This window comes from Erpetoichthys calabaricus, chromosome 2 (genome assembly GCF_900747795.2).
Source record: "Erpetoichthys calabaricus chromosome 2, fErpCal1.3, whole genome shotgun sequence".
Lineage (NCBI taxonomy): Eukaryota > Metazoa > Chordata > Cladistia > Polypteriformes > Polypteridae > Erpetoichthys > Erpetoichthys calabaricus.
The window spans coordinates 294,096,887-294,115,194 of NC_041395.2; the positions used below are offsets into that span (position 1 = coordinate 294,096,887).

Below are 18,308 nucleotides of genomic sequence, written 5' to 3' on the forward strand. Positions count from 1 at the left end.
CACTGTATGTTTTTATGTTCTTTAATATTTTTTTGCTTTTGAACTTTGTGCTTACATTTTCAATTCCACTTTTCATTGCTCATTACACTAAACAATATATTTGCTTCTCTACTTACCAGGCTCTGATTTGGGATCAAATTACAAAAGTATCCCACTGTATGACAGAATGGTATCATCCATTTTGCTTTGCTTTGCTTTGTCACTCAATTCCTTTGCTTAAGAAGCAGCTGCCATAACCTTTTTCATTGACATTTAACTTCAGCTCAAGTGTCAGTTCTCCACCCTCAGAGCCTCTTTGCAGTGCAGTTTCCGCGTCTCATCTGATAACACTAATCAATAACAGGCAAAATTACATCCAAAGACATCTGCATAATGTACCATTTAAACACTTGGTTAGTGATGAAAAGAACCATTACTCAATGATTGGTCACCTTGAAGGACAAAACTTTGTATAAACCAAAAGATTGTGCTTAGGTGCAAGCAAGAAAGTAATGGCAAAAGTTTACTTCTTGCTTTATAAACCATTGAAACACTAGTTGTGTGCTCTCTTTATGATCTCCATGCTCTCAGTCTGATCTTAAATGTGTGCCATTGCAAGAACAAGAATGCCATGAGTCCAAACCTTGCTAAAGTAAAGCAAGGTACATGACCAAGAAAGACCTACATACAGCCAGACTTTATTTTTGCTAAAGAGAGGAGGACCACTGAGTATGAAACCTTGGTGAAAACTGCAGTACTGCCCACAACCAAAAGGCACAACCAACATGAAGAATGAGAGCTCCTGAACAAAGACAGAAAAAATGCACTGAACATCCTTCTGTGTGTGCTGAAGAAAGCTGACCCAGAAGGATTTGGACAAAGCATCGCCTACACCCAGAGTTAACAGGAATCATAAATACACCTACATTAAATCACAAATACACCTGCATTGATTCTAAGAACTATTACTTGTAACTTGTAGTTAGGATAAAGCCAGCTAATGTATCTTGATTATTGACAGAGCAGGAGTAAGCATTGTGAAAGATAAGTTTTTTTTTAGCTGTTATAAGTTTCTTTTCTTAAATTCAGTAGGAAAGCTCAGAGCAGCATCTCGCACACATGCACCCAGAGTAGCTGTGGGTGGAGGGAAGGTGGGGTTAACAGATACCGAAGGTCATAAAGGAGGACAAAGCCATGATAAAGGAGAACAAATGAGAAAGTGTCCTGTTCTATTCATGAAACACTGTTTGAACTGTGTGTTACAATGAAAACTTTATAAACAACCAATTTGACAGGTCACAAAATGAGTCATCAAAATTAAAAGTTATAATTAGCAGTTTCATATTTTTCATACAAGGCGACTTTTCGCAGTAGTTCATCATTCCTGGCAACATAGTCTATTTCTTTCTTTTGTCCACTGTGCGTTGATTAAGGAAGATGCTCTTTCAACATTGCCATTGTGCACAGGAATACAAAAGAACATATGAACACCACTGTTCATGAAGGAGATGGTCAAAAAACTTGTCATCTTTCTGTCTTGCGAATGATTTAAAAACATCCAACGAAAGCACGGAAATTCATCAAAGGGTGTCATCCACTTTTCCAAATAATCAATGCACCCTTTGTACAAAGACTGAATCTCTGTCATGGATGTCTTGCATTCCTCATCTCGGCTGTCTTCACACAGTTTTTTCAGAAGTTCTCTCACTTTCAGGGAAATGAAAGTTTCGCTCTGTCTGCTAAGCAGAGCTTGCTTTGTCAACTGTAGGATGCTACAAACCTTCAATGCCGAAGTTTCTTCCCTTTCAGTAGTTGCAATTTTCATCTGAAATACAGAGAATGCAAAAACCACAAATATACACCTGAAAAACTGTTCTCGAAAAAATTCTTTATTAGCACCAGTGGCTGATTTATGCTCTGAAAGTATGCTTTCAGTGCAGGGAATAACTGCAAAATAGCCTCTCAATTACTGGAAATAGGCTGAGTCATCTAGTTATGATGTGGTACAGCAACTGCTGATAGTTAACATCAACAAATTCACAGAAATTTTTTAGAGCCTCCATGTGAATAGTATACAAAGAAAAATAGTTGAACAACTTCAGCACAATTGTTTCAAAATCAACTGCCATTAAATCTGCACCGTGTCTAATATAGTTATGAAGAACATGGGCTGGACCACCAAGGCCCACCAATGGCTTCATCAGGCTCATTTTCAGCTGTAAAAAAACATTATTGCTTTCTTTCCTGTTGATGCCCCCAAAATTCATGTTTGCATTGTCTCCTGCAAATGCAATGCATTTTGACGACAGACTGTATTTCTCAAGGGTTTCCAGCAGATAATTAGATACCGTTTCAGACATTTCATTTAGCATTCTGTCCAGTGCAAGTAATCTAGTCTGAGTTCCACCAGTTTTCCAATTAAAATACTGAAAAGATTATTGGGACTCATTTCTCTACAATATGGTTACTGGCATCAGTTGCAATTCCAAAGCAGTTAATGCCATTTAATGATATTACTACATTCGTAACAGTGTGAGGACCTCTTTTTAGTGTTACTGCTGGATGACATTTTTAGATAAAAGACTACTGCATATTTGTATAATAAGTACAGACAACACATAATGGCAAAGTGGGCATAGGTGTGTAGCCGTGTTTTGTTTTCGATAAAACATAGATGATTTATGTATAACATAGAGATGATAGCGTGCGATTCTAGCCAATAACACGGTCAAGTCAGTGATTGATGAAAGTCGGACATTTTCACCTTTTTAGGCAATGCCTGTCAGATGGAGAACACAATGCTGAAAATTTTGCTAGATGTCTGGTAACCCTATTGGTGGTAAACTAGTGTACACTAGCTGTGAGCAAATCCAATTGAAAGATCAGCATTCCTAGAGAGCATATTAAAGCTGATCTGGAACAAACAATGTTTGCTGAATAATTCTTTATATAAAAATAAAAAAATAGAATTAATAAGTTATGTGCCTTTTTCTATTGGAGAGAAAAAGGATCAAACTAACCTAGGGCAGCTTTATGTTTTGTGTTGTTATTGTCCTCTGCCTGTATCTTCTTCTTCTTCTTCTTCTTTCGGCTGCTCCCGTTAGGGGTTGCCACAGCGGATCACCTTCTTCCATATGTTTTTGTCCTCTGCATCTTTTTCTGTTACACCCATCACCTGCATGTCCTCTCTCACCACATCAATAAACCTTTGCTTAGGCCTTCCTCTTTTCCTCTTCCCTGGCAGCATCTTCCTTAGCATCCTTCTCCCAATATACCCAGCATCTCTCTACACATGTCCAGACCAACATAATCTCGCCTCTCTGGCTTTGTCTCCCAACCATCCAACTTGACGTCCTCTAATGTCCTCATTTCTAATCCTGTCCATCCTCGTCACGCCCAATGCAAATCTTATCATCTTTAACTCTGCCACTTCCAGCTCTGTCTCCTGCTTTCTGGTCAGTGCCATCGTCTCCAACCCATATAACATAGCTGGTCTCACTACCATCCTGTAGACCTTCCCTTTCACTCTTGCTGATACCCGTCTGTCACAAATTACTCCTGACACTGTTCTCCACCCATTCCACCCTGCCTGCACTGTCTTTTTCACCTCTCTTCCACAATCCCCATTACTCTGTACTGTTGATCCCAAGTATTTAAACTCATCCACCTTCGCCAACTCCCTGCATCCTCACCATTCCACTGACCTCCCTCTCATTTACACACGTATTCTGTCTTGTTCCTATTGACCTTCATTCCTCTCCTCTCTAGAGCATATCTCCATCTCTCCAGGGTCTCCTCAACCTGCTCCCTACTATCGCTACAGATCACAATGTCATCAGCAAACATCATAGTCCACGGGGACTCCTGTCTAATCTCGTCTGTCAACCTGTCCATCACCATTGCAAATAGGAAAGGGCTCAGAGCCGATCCCTGATGTAATCCCACCTTTGACTTGAATGCATCCGTCTCTCCTACCGCAGACCTCATCACTGTCACACTTCCCTCGTACATATCCTGTACAACTCTTACATACTTCTCTGCCACTCCTGACTTCCTCATACAATAACACAGCTACTCTCGAGGCACCCTGTCATATGCTTTCTCCAGGTCCAAAAAGACACAATGCAACTCCTTCTGGCATCTTTTATTACCCTTATATTATGAATAAATTGTATTATTTGGTTTATTGTAGCAAGCGTGTTTGGGTTGTTTGTTGAAAAATAATCTATCATCATGTCTATCAGTTTATGAATTTATAAATTCTAAAGATCTTAATTGTCTATCCTTCACATTCACATATTGAATTGTGTTTTCACTTCCATGTCAAAGCCTGAAATTAAACTGCATTTTTAATAGTTTATAAGTGAAATTTTTGGTCATCTGCCAGTGGACAGTGTTCAGTGCGAACAATCAATTTAAATGCATGTCTTTTACCATAGGAGGACGTTTGCTTCCCTGGAGGAAAACTTCCATTAGAACATGCCTACTCCATACAGAGGGCAAGCTCTGTGTCCAAGCTCAGATCAAGTTCTGTGAAGACATCAGCTTCCTCTTCACTGTTCTATTGTGCTACTTTTAAGTAATATGCATGTCTTTGAATGACCATTTTATCTATTGCTTAGTAATTTGTGTATTTCACAACTGTCCTAACTTAATATAATATTTTCAAACCTATTCTCAAAATTTAAACGCCCAATGCTCATGGCCTCCAGCACTTATTTATCTCAGGAACCAGCCTCGGACAAAGTTCCTCTCTCTCTCTCTCTCTCTCTCTCTCTCTCTCTCTCTCTCTCTCTCTCTCTCTCACACACACACACACACACACACACACACACAATGATTGCACCACTATGTTTGTCCGCATTATCGTTTAACATATGTGAATTGTTCTGAAAGCTCCAATTAGTATTCCTATTGCTTCATATGTTTTGGAGTAAGTAAACAAAAGCAACATTGGTGGCAACAGCAAGTTTTTTTTAATGTAAGATGCATACAAGTAAGATTTATGTTTATAAAAAAGTTTTAGTTTAAATTATTCTCTATATTGGTCTGTAAGCTTTTTATTAAAAAAATGGCACCATACTGTTCCTGGTTAAGTGGAACGACTTGCTTTTTTCTGACTGGTGCTCTTTGTAATTTGCAAACTGTGTGGAATTTTTGAAAACGTTTGCATCCACCCATATTTCGTAATATAATATCATACATTCTTAAAAAGGTCATTCATTCCCTGCACAGAATGTTGTAGTACACACCTAAGCGAAGCGGCTTATCCTGGTGAAATGATAATCAATTGTCAAGAATGAAACGGAGGGACCCCGCCCCTTGGGCAGGAGCGCCCTTTAAACGTGAAACCGTCTTCCTGAACGCATGCGCTCTCGCGGCCAGCGATCTTATAGGCCTGAATGGCAGCATTTTCTTGTGCTGCCGTAGCCATCTTTGTTGATGTGTCACCTCGGAAAGCCTTGGTGACGAAACAAATCGGTCCTTCATTTATGCAGTGTTAGGTTTTACTCAGGACTGCTGATTATACTTATTAGCAGAATGAAGGTGACATTTCCATAAATAAGGTAGGTGACATCGAATGAGGTTGCGGTGACGCAAGTGCTTTTGAAAGCAGGGCTCCTAAGTAAATCGTGGAGTAGTTCGCGGCTGGTACATCTGGGTACTAATCTGACAGAAAGTGGGAGTTGCGCTTTGGTAATGCTGGAATGTAGTGCGAGATGAATTTGAAGCCAGTTCAATTTGTTTCTGCTTTGTAATGTGCGCTGGTGATATTTTTTCTCTTTCGCAAAAGGGCAGTTTTCATTTTTATATTGTACTGTCCTGCGTATCACTAAAGGAATTGGGTGACCTTTGTTGTCAAGATTTCAGCTTCCTGTAGCAAGCTCAGGTGCCTTTTGTTTCACTTGCGATTGTGTATGTATTATGTAATTATCAATTTTGTTTTTTTTAATCGGTATGCTTTTAATAGTTATACAGCTGGATGTACGTGTGTGTGTTTTTTTTTTTTTTGCATTATTTGAAATTTGAAATGTCAAAGACACGGTGAACTCTGTGCTTGGTAGTGGTTGCCTGGTTAAATATAAAAAAAAAGGAATATCATTTATACGTAATGGAATTAAAAATAAAACCGAAATGCAATCCACGCTTTACATTTAGAGAGGTACCTTTTTGGGCAGCCGGTATCTGGCAATGAGAACACCTGTTTTATGTGATACATGGGAGTACAAAATTCTGTAATGGTACGGTTATGCTGAACTCCCTGTTGAACGTCCGAAATGCCGCAGCTTTTGAAATGATGATGGCCACTTTACATTTTAATCCTTGGTTTTTATGATAAGATACTGTATTATGTCAGAAGAATTGGATTGTTTTTCTGTGGTCCAGGAACAGAGCTCTGCCTCCTCACAGATCCAGAGCCCTTGGGACAAATCCTGCATATAAACTTAATGAAGTTTGCACGTGTTATCAGTGCCTATCTGTGTTTTTCTACAGGTACTTCATTTTTTCTTATAGATCATAAAGGTTTATGTGACTCTGTTAATAAGTGAATGTTCCATGTATTGGACTGGCATTCTATCAAATGTTCTGACCTTGCACCTAAGCCTGCCAGGCTGGCCCCCTCTGACTATGAAATAATTGTGTGTTGCATAACCAATGGAAATAACCTTTTAAAATGCATTACATTTTAAAGTTAGAGGGTCCAGAAAATCATACAAAGGCAAAGAAAGCAGGTGTTGATGGTGATGATGCTCATTGTCCAGCCATTGTTGAAGGATGTACACTATCAGGAGCTCATTGTATGTGTCAGTTGCCTTGGAAGGGCAATAGGCAGAGGAACTTGCACAGTGAAGAGAGAGCTATGGCCTGGTACACGGGAGGCCATTCTTTCAGAAAACAGGCAGTCATGGTATCACTTGTGGATTAGGATATGGTGATTATAGCCAGTGAGCTGTAGCATAATGATCTAGCTATCTTAAAAAGATTTTTGTGTAGTGGATGAAAAGAAGAGTACAGTGTGTATAGAATGATTCCTAGGGGAAGTGAGCAAAATGATTACCTTTACTTCTTTATTTTATTAAAAGTTGTGGAATGCTGTGATGTGTTGTATTTTGCCATTAGACATGTGTTTCATAGCAGTATGTTGAGGCAAAAAGGTGAGAATTAGAAGGGCCAGCTTTTTCAGGAGTGGAACATTTGCTGCAGTAACCATCTTTGTCCAGAAAGTAATAGGGTTGCAGTACTGATCCATTGTGGTGATGCACATTAAGGTCTGTTGTGATGCGTTGTTGTTGTTGTGTGTGTTTTTTTTTTTTTTTTTTAATAAATATAATAAAAGTGGTATGGCTCAGAGTCCATGTGTGTGTTTGCGCGACCCTGGGATGTTTAGTGAGGAATTTGGGGCTGTTCGCACTTACATATGCGAGCATAGTTGTGTCCACTTTCCTTTAGCACATCACCTCAGTGGAGGTATAAAGGAGAGCCTGAACCTGAGAGACGAAAAAACAAGAAGAGAGCAGATTGAAAATGAAAGCAAAGGAACTGCAGAATTGGAAATGAGATCCAGCACAGTGGAGAAAAGTCCTGTAAGAGAGCAAAGAGTGACGGATCTGGGTTGATGGAGATCTGTTAGATGCCAAGGCTGCTTAGAGGAAGACAGAGGTCTCCCTCCAAGCATCATTGCAGACCCAGATGGAAGCAGTCATTATGAAAACTGGGGAGAGGGACTGTAACTGCTGGTGTCTAGTCCAGCTCCAGGGCCAATTGATCAGTTAGGCGCCGCCGTGAGTGGCAGCCTTTCCAGCAGCTCCATGTAGGACTTTACCTTTCTACCTTTTTCTCTATCTCTCTGATCACTCCTACCACTTCCTGCTATGTGAACCCGTTTCCTGGACACTTTTTACTACTTGGACATGGATTTTTATACACCGAGACTCGTCTATTCAGGTAGTCAACTTTTAGCGCTGAGAACAAAGGCCCGTGCCATTGTGGTTCCCTGTTTACCTGATGAGGTAAGAAGGCCGTATCGTGGCAGCAGAGCCTGCGCTAAGCTAAAGGCTAGGCGGCTAGCGAGGAAGTGGGGATACAAGCCTTCGGTGTCTTCTGTAATCCTGGGAAATGTGAACTCACTACCAAATAAGATTGATGAACTGGCTGTGCTGGTGAAAAATGTCAGGAACTACAGAGAATGCAGTTTGTTGTGTTTTTGTGAAACATGGCTAACAACTAGCATCCCAGATGCTAACATGGAGCTACCCGGGTTTAGCACAGTTAGAGCAGACAAAGATGCAAATACCTGCGGGAAGCAGAAAGGAGGAGGACTCGCTCTCTATGTGAACACAAGGTGGTGCAACCCTGGACATGTAAACGTCAAAATCTCCACTTGCTGCAGGGACATCGAACTGTTGGCCGAAAGTCTGCGTCCCTATTACTTGCCCAGAGAGTTTGGGCACGTCATTATTGTTATTATTTACATCCCTCCTTGCGCGGACGTGGAGATAGTGGGTGACATCATCCACTCTGCTGTTGCTAAACTACAAACACAGGACCCTGAGGCGCTTGTGCTAATCTCTGGAGATTTTAACCATGTGACGCTGGACAAAACATTATCTGCCTTCTCCCAATATGTGGATTGTAACACCCGGGGAAATAGGATTATTGACCTACTGTATACAAACGATAGGATTATTGACCTACTGTATACAAACGTTAAGGATACATGCAGCCCCACCCTACTGCCTGTGCTTGGGAAAGCAGATCATAACCTGGTTCTACTTCAGCCTCACTACAAACCAGGAAGTGGTCCCCGGAGGCAGAGAAGGCTCTGAGAGACTGCTTTGGAACTACGGACTGGGATATCCTGCAGGGGTCACATAGTGAGAACACTGAGGAGGTTGTTGACTGCACTACTGACTACATCAACTTCTGTATGGACATTGTAGTTCCAGTAAGAACAGTACGCTGCTATGCTAACAACAAGCCATGGATTACAAGTGACATCAATGGCCTTTTGAACCAGAAGAAAAGGGCTTTTAAAGGTGGTGATCGGCATGAGCTCAAGCGCGTGCAGATGGAACTCCGAGTCCAGCTCAGGGCAGCGAAGGAGCAGTACAGGAGAAAACTGGAGCAAAAGTTGCAGAATAACAGCATGAAGGAAGTGTGAGATGGGATGAAGATCATCACTGGCTGTAGCTCGAAGTGGGGTGTCTCCATCGAGAGAGATGGAGAGAAAGCAAACCTGATGAACAACTTTTTTTAGCAGGTTTGACCTCCCTAACCCACTCTCACTCTCACCTCAGAGTATTGCATCCTCCACCCATCCTTCTGCTGATACCAGCATAGGAGAGAGTTTTCCCACCAACTACAATTACAGCAGCCCAGGTAAGCAGAGAGCTGAGGAGACTTCGTGCCAGCAAAGCAGTGGGTCCAGATGGAGTATCGCCACGACTGTTGAAGGCCTGTGCATTAGAGCTGGGTAGTCCTCTACAGGGCATCATCAACCTGAGCCTTGAACAGGGGAGAGTCCTGAGGCTTTTGAAAACCTCTTGCATTACCCCAGTCCCAAAGGTACCACATCCTAGTGAGCTGAATGACTTCAGGCCTGTCGCCCTGACGTCATATGTGATGAAGACCATGGAGCGGCTGCTGCTTCACCACCTGAGGCCACAGGTCCACCACGCCCTCGATCCTCTGCAGTTCACATACCAGGAGAAGGTGGGAACGGAGGATGCCATCATCTATATGCTACACCAATCCCTCTCCCACTTGGACAGAGGCAGTGGTGCAGTAAGAATTATGTTTCTGGACTTCTCTAGCACCTTCAACACCATCCAACCTCTGCTTCTTAGGGACAAGCTGACAGAGATGAGAGTAGATTCATACCTGGTGGCATGGATCGTGAACTATCTTACAGACAGACCTCAGTATGTGCGTCTCGGGAACTGCAGGTCTGACATTGTGGTCAGCAGCACAGGAGCGCCGCAGGGGACTGTACTTTCTCCGGTCCTGTTCAGCCTATATACATCGGACTTCCAATACAACTCGGAGTCCTTCCACGTGCAAAAGTTCGCTGACGACACTGCTATCGTGGGCTACATCAAGAGTGGGCAGGAGGAGGAGTATAGGAACCTAGTAAAGGACTTTGTTAAATGGTGCGACTCAAACCACCTACAACTGATCACAAGCAAAACCAAAGAGCTGGTGGTGGATTTTAGGATTTTAGGTGACAATGTGCAGAGGGTACAGACCTATAAATACCTGGGAGTGCAGCTAGATGATAAACTGGACTGGATTGCCAATACTAATGCCTTGTACAAGAGAGGACAGAGTAGACTATACTTCCTTAGAAGGCTGGTGTCTTTCAACATCTGCAATAAGATGCTGCAGGTGTTCTATCAAACGGTTGCAGCGAGCGCCCTCTTCTACGCGGTGGTGTGCTGGGGAGGCAGCATAAAGAATATGGGCACCTCTCGCCTGCACAAACTGGTGAGGAAGGCAGGCTCTATTGTAGGCATGGAGCTGGACAGTTTGACATCCATGGCAGAGCGACGGGCGCTGAGCAGGCTCCTGTCAATCATGGAGAATCCACTGCATCCACTGAACAGTATCATCTCCAGACAGAAGAGCAGCTTCAGCGACAGACTGCTGTCACTGTCCTGCTCCACTGACAGACTGAGGAGATCGTTCCTCCCCCACACTATGCGACTCTTCAAGGGGGGGTAAACGGTAACATTATACAATGTTATTAACTGTTATACCTGCCTTGCACTCTCCACCTTGCACTTTTTAATTTGCACTGTGTTTTTATCACTCTTTAATGTTGTTTTTATCAGTATGCTGCTGCTGGAGTATGTGAATTTCCCCTTGGGGATTAATAAATATCTATCTCTCATTGGGTGAGCTGGGGAGACTGGGAGAGAAAAGTGTGCTGGGCAGAGCAGATAAGAACTCAGTGCCTGGATTTTTTAAAAATTATTGCTGTTTTCTTCTTTTCTGAAGAACACCTGGTCTTTATTATGGATTTTTGATTTTTTTTTTTAAGACTGCACTTTGAATTGAACTCTGGACTTTATTTGAAATAAATTACTTTGGCAACATTTTTTTAACTGCAGATGGATTTTTCAGTTAATTTCTCCAGAAACTCAACCTAATTCGGATTGTGATATTTTCTTTTTGTTTGTGCAAAACATTTTGGGAAGTCAAGCAGGGCCTCCTTTATGTCACAATGAAATGCCTCTAGTTTTCTCTGGAAAGAAAATACAGCTGACATGATGTCACAATTTGCATTGTTTCTGCCCTGGATCTAGACTTTTTAATCACTGAGGTGGGATGTTCTATCAGACAAAAAAACAACCTCCAATTTTTCTTTTATTTTTGCATGAACCCTACCAATGTTTTAGCTTTTGCACTCGTTTAAACAGAAAAAAAGCTGTTCTTTCTGAATAAGATAGATAGACAGATACTTTATTAATCCCAAGGGGAAATTCACATACTCCAGCAGCACCTTACTGATACAAAAAAAATATTAAATTAAAAATTGATAATAATGCAGGTAAAAACAGACAATAACTTTATATAATGTTAACGTTTACCCCCCCCCCCGGGTGGAATTGAAGAGTCACATAGTTTGGGGGAGGAACGATCTCCTCAGTCTGTCAGTGGAGCAGGACAGTGACAGCAGTCTGTCGCTGAAGCTGCTCTTCTGTCTGGAGATGACACTGTTTAGTGGATGCAGTGGATTTTCCATAATTGATAGGAGCCTGCTGAGCGCCCGTCGCTCTGCCACAGATGTCAAACTGTCTAGCTGCATGCCAACAATAGAGCCTGCCTTCCTCACCAGTTTGTCCAGGCATGAGGCGTCTTTCTTCTTAATGATGCCTCACCAGCACACCACCGCGTAGAAGAGGGCACTCGCCACAACCGTCTGACAGAACATCTGCAGCATCGTATTGCAGATGTTGAAGGACGCCAGCCTTCTAAGGAAGTATAACCGGCTCTGTCCTTTCTTACACAGAGCATCAGTATTGGCAGTCCAGTCTAATTTATCATCTAGCTGCACTCCCAGGTATTTATAGGTCTGCACCATCTGCACGCAGTCACCTTTGATGATCACGGGTTCCATGAGGGGTCTGGGCCTCCTAAAATCCACCACCAGCTCCTTGGTTTTGCTGGTGTTCAGGTGTAGGTGGTTTGAGTCACACCATTTAACAAAGTCATTGATTATGTCCCTATACTCCTTTTCCTGCCCACTCCTGATGCAGCCCACGATAGCAGTGTCATCAGCGAACTTTTGCATGTGGCACGACTCCGAGTTGTGTTGGAAGTCCGATGTATATAGGCTGAAGAGGATCGGAGAAAGTACAGTCCCTTGTGGCGCTCCTGTGTTGCTGACCACAATGTCAGTCGTGCAGTTCCCAAGACACACATACTGAGGTCTGTCTTTAAGATAGTCCACGATCCATGCCACCAGGTATGAATCTACTCCCATCTCTGTCAGCTTGTCCCTAAGGAGCAGAGGTTGGATTGTGTTGAAGGCGCTAGAGAAGTCTAGAAACATAATTCTTACAGCACCACTGTCTCTGTCCAAGTGAGAGAGGGATCGATGTAGCATATAGATGATGGCATCCTCTGCTCCCACCTTCTCCTGATATGCAAACTGCAGAGGGTCGAGGGCGTGTTGAACCTGTGGCCTCAGGTGGTGAAGCAGCAGCCTCTCCATGGTCTTCATCACATGTGATGTCAGAGCAACAGGCTGGAAGTCATTCAGCTCACTAGGATGTGATACCTTTGGCACTGGGGTGATGCAAGATGTTTTCCAAAGCCTCGGGACTCTCCCCTATTCCAGGCTCAGGTTGAAGATGCGCTGTAGAGGACCCCCCAGCTCCGATGCACAGACCTTCAGCAGTCGTGGTGATACTCCATCTGGACCCGCTGCTTTGCTGGCACGAAGTCTCCTCAGCTCTCTGCTCACTTGCGCTGTTGTAATTATAGGTGGGGATGTCTCTCCTATGCTGGTATCAGCAGAAGGATGTGTGTAGGGTGCAGTACTCCGAGGTGAGAGTGAGAGTGGGTTAGGGTGGTTAAACCTATTAAAGAAGTTGTTCATTTGGTTTGCTCTCTTCATGTCTCTCTCGATGGTGGTACCCCGCTTCGAGCTGCAGCCAGTGATGATCTTCATCCCATCCCACACTTCCTTCATGCTGTTATTCTGCAACTTCTGCTCCAGCTTTCTCCTGTACTGCTCCTTCGCCTCCCTGAGCTGGACTCGGAGTTCCTTCTGCACGCGCTTGAGCTCATGCTGATCACCGCCTTTAAAAGCCCTTTTCTTCTGGTTCAAAAGGCCCTTTATGTCACTTGTAATCCATGGCTTGTTGTTAGCATAGCGGCATACAGTTCTTACTGGAACTACAATGTCCATACAGAAGTTGATGTAGTCAGTAGTTCAGTCAACAACTTCCTCAATGTTCTCACTATGTGATCCCTGCAGGATATCCCAGTCTGTAGTTCCAAAACATTCTCTCGGAGAATTCTCAGCCTCCGGGGTCCACTTCCTGAATGATTGTGTGGTTGCAGGTAGGACCCTCACTTTTGGTTTGTAGTGAGGCTGAAGTAGAACCAGGTTATGATCTGCTTTCCCAAGCACAGGCAGCGGGGTGGCGCTGTATGCGTCTTTAACGTTTGCATACAGTAAATCAATAGTCTTATTTCCCCGGGTGTTACAGTCCACATACTGGGAGAAGGCAGGTAATGTTTTGTCCAGCGTCACATGGTTAAAGTCTCCAGCGATTAGCACAAGCGCCTCAGGGTGCTGCGTTTGTAACTTAGCAACAGCAGAATGGATGATGTCACTCACTGTCTCCACGTCCGCCCGAGGAGGGATGTACACGATGACAACAATGACGTGTCCAAACTCCCTGGGCAAGTAATAGGGACGCAAACTTACGGCCAACAGTTCGATGTCCCTGCAGCAAGTGGAGATTTTGACGTTAACATGTCCAGAGTTACACCACCGTGCATTAACATAGAGAGTGAGTCCTCCTCCTTTGTGCTTCCCGCAGGTACTTGCATCTCTGTCCGCTCTAACTGTGCTAAACCCGGGTAGCTCCACGTTAGCATCTGGGATGGTGTTATTTAGCCACGTTTCGCAAAAGCACAACAAACTGCATTCTCTGTAGGTTCTGACATTTTTCACCAGCGCAGCCAGTTCGTCGATCTTATTTGAGATTGAGTTCACATTCCCCAGAATCACAGAAGGCACCGAAGGCTTAAACGCCACTTTCTTGCAAGCCGCTTCATTTTTAGCTTAGTGCCAGCTCTGCTGCCACGATACTGCCTTCTTACCTCGTCAAGTAAATAGGAAACCACACCGGCACTGGCATTTGTTCTCAGCGCTCGAAGTTGAGAACTTGAATAGACGAGTCTCTGCGTGTAAAAATCCATGCCCACGTTGTAAAAGTAAGTGTGTCCAGGGAACGAATCCACATAAAATAAAGTGATAGGAGTGATCAATAAAAAAGAGAAAAATAAAATTAGAAAAATACACATACACATACAGTCATACACGGAGCTGCTGAAAAGGCTGCCACTCTCGGCGGCGCCGGAACTAATGCACCATCAACATTTCAGTATGCTGCATCTGCTGAGCCACCAAACATTATTATGGAGGAATAAATTATCAATTTTGCACTATCCTATGTCAGTATTGTTCACATCAAATGATGCTGTAGTGTTGGAGATGCTTTTAAGTAATTAACAATTGTCATTCTTGCCATGAATTATGAGTACGTTTCATCTAGACTTTCACACAAAACTGTCTGGTGGAGTAAGAGTAATATGTCATCTTGTCTTGTTTGAAAGATCTTTAACATTTCACCAGTCCCTTAGGTTTACTTGTAATGGGTGATGCTCCGTCTCTAGCGGTGGACACCATATGTTTCAGGTCTCTCGCTTTGCATCAGCCTTATCTGTACAAATACAATCAAAATACCCTTTGTCAGTCTTTAATTTTTTTGCCTTAATTTGATGTTATTTACCTGTTTTACACACTAAAGATCTCATTTCAACCCTTGGATCGCATCTTGCCTGTTTGTTGGCTAATCATGCAAAAGTGGTTAAACCAATTTTCAACAAATTTTGCATATAGACTTTTTTGCTAATCCAACATAAAATATAGGCCGAATGATATTTTTAAAGTTTCATTGAGGAGAGTGGGATTGTAGTGGAAGGTGACCCCAAAACTGTGCATTACGTGATCTTTATTATACATGCAAAATTTAATTAAGCTAAGCTAACTTAAAATCCAGGCTCCAAGGTGTTTCAAAGATTTCATCACTAAGGGTAGTCTTAGTGAGGCCTTCAAATGATGCCCTTGTTGCAGCATTGTTATCCTGCTTGAAGCTTGATATGGTGCCTGCATCTAGTTTAATTTTGTGGCTGTTATCGCAGTGTCCTTGAGACAGTTCTCAAAATTTGTTTGTTTGGTGTCATAGTAGCAACTGTTTCATGACAAATTAGGCACATTGATTTTACTCTTTTTTTCCTCTCTGGAAGAAGAAAGACATAATTTCAGTAAAATAAAACTTAAATGCATGATTTGTACTATTTCTTCGTACTGACCATTTTTGAGCATACTTTTTCTGTGAGGTTTAGCAATTGCTAATTCCCTGATATTTTCCTTTCTGCAGCCTGTAGAACAGAGCAGAACTGGATATTTAGGGAGCTGCTGATTAGTTCCTTGACTGTGTCTAAAGTGGCAGATTGAGGACCCAAGCAGCAGTGATTGAGTTTATTGTTTGAATATTGCAGATTCTGTGAATGCACTAGATACAAAACCACCCAGTAATGAGTATTCTCATTGCTAGCTAGCTTACGTACAAGTAGAATTTTTCTCTATCCACTGATTTAACTAAATTTTTGTTTTGTTCCCTGTCTGGAAGCAGGTCCTCCAACATGCAGGGAAAATTTGGGGGTTGATAGCAAGATTGGCACACACTTTTCCATTCCATTTAAACTAGTGAGGTGCTGAGGTGTCTCCCATTGCACTGCTGAGCTCGGGTCCTAATTTGGATCCTGAGGAGGTTCATCATATGACGGGTGTGGCAATGCACTCTCAGCGTCTGCTCCTAATCAGCCTGGATTGAGTTGTGTTTAGCTGTAGATCTACAGTGTAGTCTGCCTGTTGAGTACCACTGCTATAGCATGTATTGGGTTGAAATAGAATGCTGTCTTAGGCGAAACATAATCAGATATATATCAGAAGATGCACTATGGCAATTAAAGACTGTAGTAGAGATGAAAGAATTGTTGTGCAAGCAATGCAATTAATGTCCATGGAAGTGGTTGCTAGGGCATATGCGGGACAACTGGCCAGCTTGTGTAAACACAGAAGATGAGTCATTGTTAGTAGTGGCTCTTGTAGCTGTGGTGGATTTCAAGAAGTGAATTCATAAGATTATTAGGTGAATAGGATTGGCAAGCTTGTTGGGATGAATGGGTTATTCATGTCATAATTGTTCTAAAGTAATACTCTAATTATTAATTATTCCTTTGAAATTATTTTAAGTCTCTTATTAAATGCTTAAATTGAAGTAATGTTTATTTTTTCCTTCAGTTATAACTGGATAATCAGGTTTGCAAATGAAGGGTGGAATTTTATTTGCATGTTAGACAAATCACCTGTTTGTTATTGCAAGCATTCAGTCATAATGTATACAAATGAACCTTAGTACATTTTTTAAAAGTGTTTTATATACACCTGTACACAGTAGGTAATCTTTGTAACTTGTGTACTCAATTGCTACTACTGTCTTCATCTATTTTGAAGAATTTTTTTGAAATTTTTATTTTGAAATTGTGAATAAATTAATTGGGATTAATAAAGTATCTATCTATCTATTTCAGCTGTATACTTTTTGATAGTACTTTAAAAACAAGACACATCATTATTCCACATCAAGACACATCATTATTCCATTTTAGGAAATCAGCTACCTGAAAGTTAGAGTTCTTGTGATACCACCTTCCTTCCTCTTTTTTTCTTTATAATCTTTTTTTTTTCTTCATAATCATCACTGTGATAAATAATGTATAAGTAAAATATATATGTACTTTGTGAGTCATTTAGAAACGGGTTAAGTTTTCCTTGACATGGTATAATTTGATATCTTTTGTTTTCAACATTTGATCAAAGAAGGCAAATAATTTGTGTTTTTTTTCCTGCAAATCATTAAAGCATATGCTAGAAAAGTTTGTTTATACTAATTTGAAGTAGTACTAGTCATCTTTATATATATATATATATATATATATATATATATATATATATATATATATATATATTAAAAAAAAAACTATTTTTTTAAAATTTTTATTGTAATCATTCCATACAAATAGATCAATTTATAACCAAACAAAATTGAAGACAAATCAAACCCCACCCCTGAGAAGGAGAGCTAAGCCAAAGGAGAATTGCTTAGGGCTTTTTAATAAGGCAACAATAAATAAAAGAGAGGGAGAAATAAATATATATGTAAATAAGAGATGGAGAAGGGAATTAAATGCGGTAATAGTTATTTCTCTTATTCTAAAATAATATTGATTAGATCCTGCCAGGTTTTGAAAAAATTTTGTACAGATCCTCTAACTGAGAATTTTTGATTTTTTCCAATTTCAAATAATATAAAACATCGGTTTCCCACTGACTTATCAGAGGAGAGTTAGGATTCTTCCAATTTAACAGAATAAGTCTGCGTACCAAAAATGTAGTGAATGCAATCACCGTTTGCTTGTCCTTCTCCACTTCAAGTCCGTCTGGAAGAACACCGTAGTCTGAGCAAATGTTATTAATACAAACTGAGGCTTCTGGATTGGTATACAGTAGTTTGAGCCATGCACAAATATTCGGGCCAAACCCAAATTTCTCCAATACAGTGAAAAGGTAGTTCCATTCAATCATATCAAATGCTTTTTCTGCGTCTAATGATAGTAATATTTCTGGGGTGTTTGATTTTGCTGGTGAATATATAACATTAAACAAGCGTCGGAAATTGGAAGTTGAATGTCGGCCTTTAATAAATCCAGTTTGATCCTGTGATATTACAGAGGGCAGCACTTTCTCCATCCTTCTAGCTAGAATTTTTGAGAGTATCTTAACATCATTATTCAGGAGTGAAATTGGTCTGTATGATGCACATTGTAACAAGTCCTTATTTTGTTAAGGAAAGACGGTGATTAATGCTTGACGAAATGTTTGAGGTAGTATTTGGTTGTCTCTAGCTTCTGTAAATGTTGCCAATAAGAGGGGAGCTAGCTGAGTCGAGAATTTCTTATAA

The 18,308-nt window shown here is 41.4% G+C and overlaps 1 protein-coding gene across 1 annotated transcript in view; it reads left to right on the top strand.

Moving 5' to 3' along the window:
- The first annotated feature begins 5,345 nt into the window (after positions 1 to 5,345).
- The window catches only part of ccdc186 (coiled-coil domain-containing protein 186), a 96,266-nt gene continuing 83,303 nt past the window's right edge, over positions 5,346 to 18,308 (top strand). The window contains exon 1 of the mRNA XM_051922449.1: positions 5,346 to 5,546. The gene's annotated coding sequence lies outside the window, so the exon portion shown is untranslated. The remainder of the gene's footprint in view (positions 5,547 to 18,308) is intronic.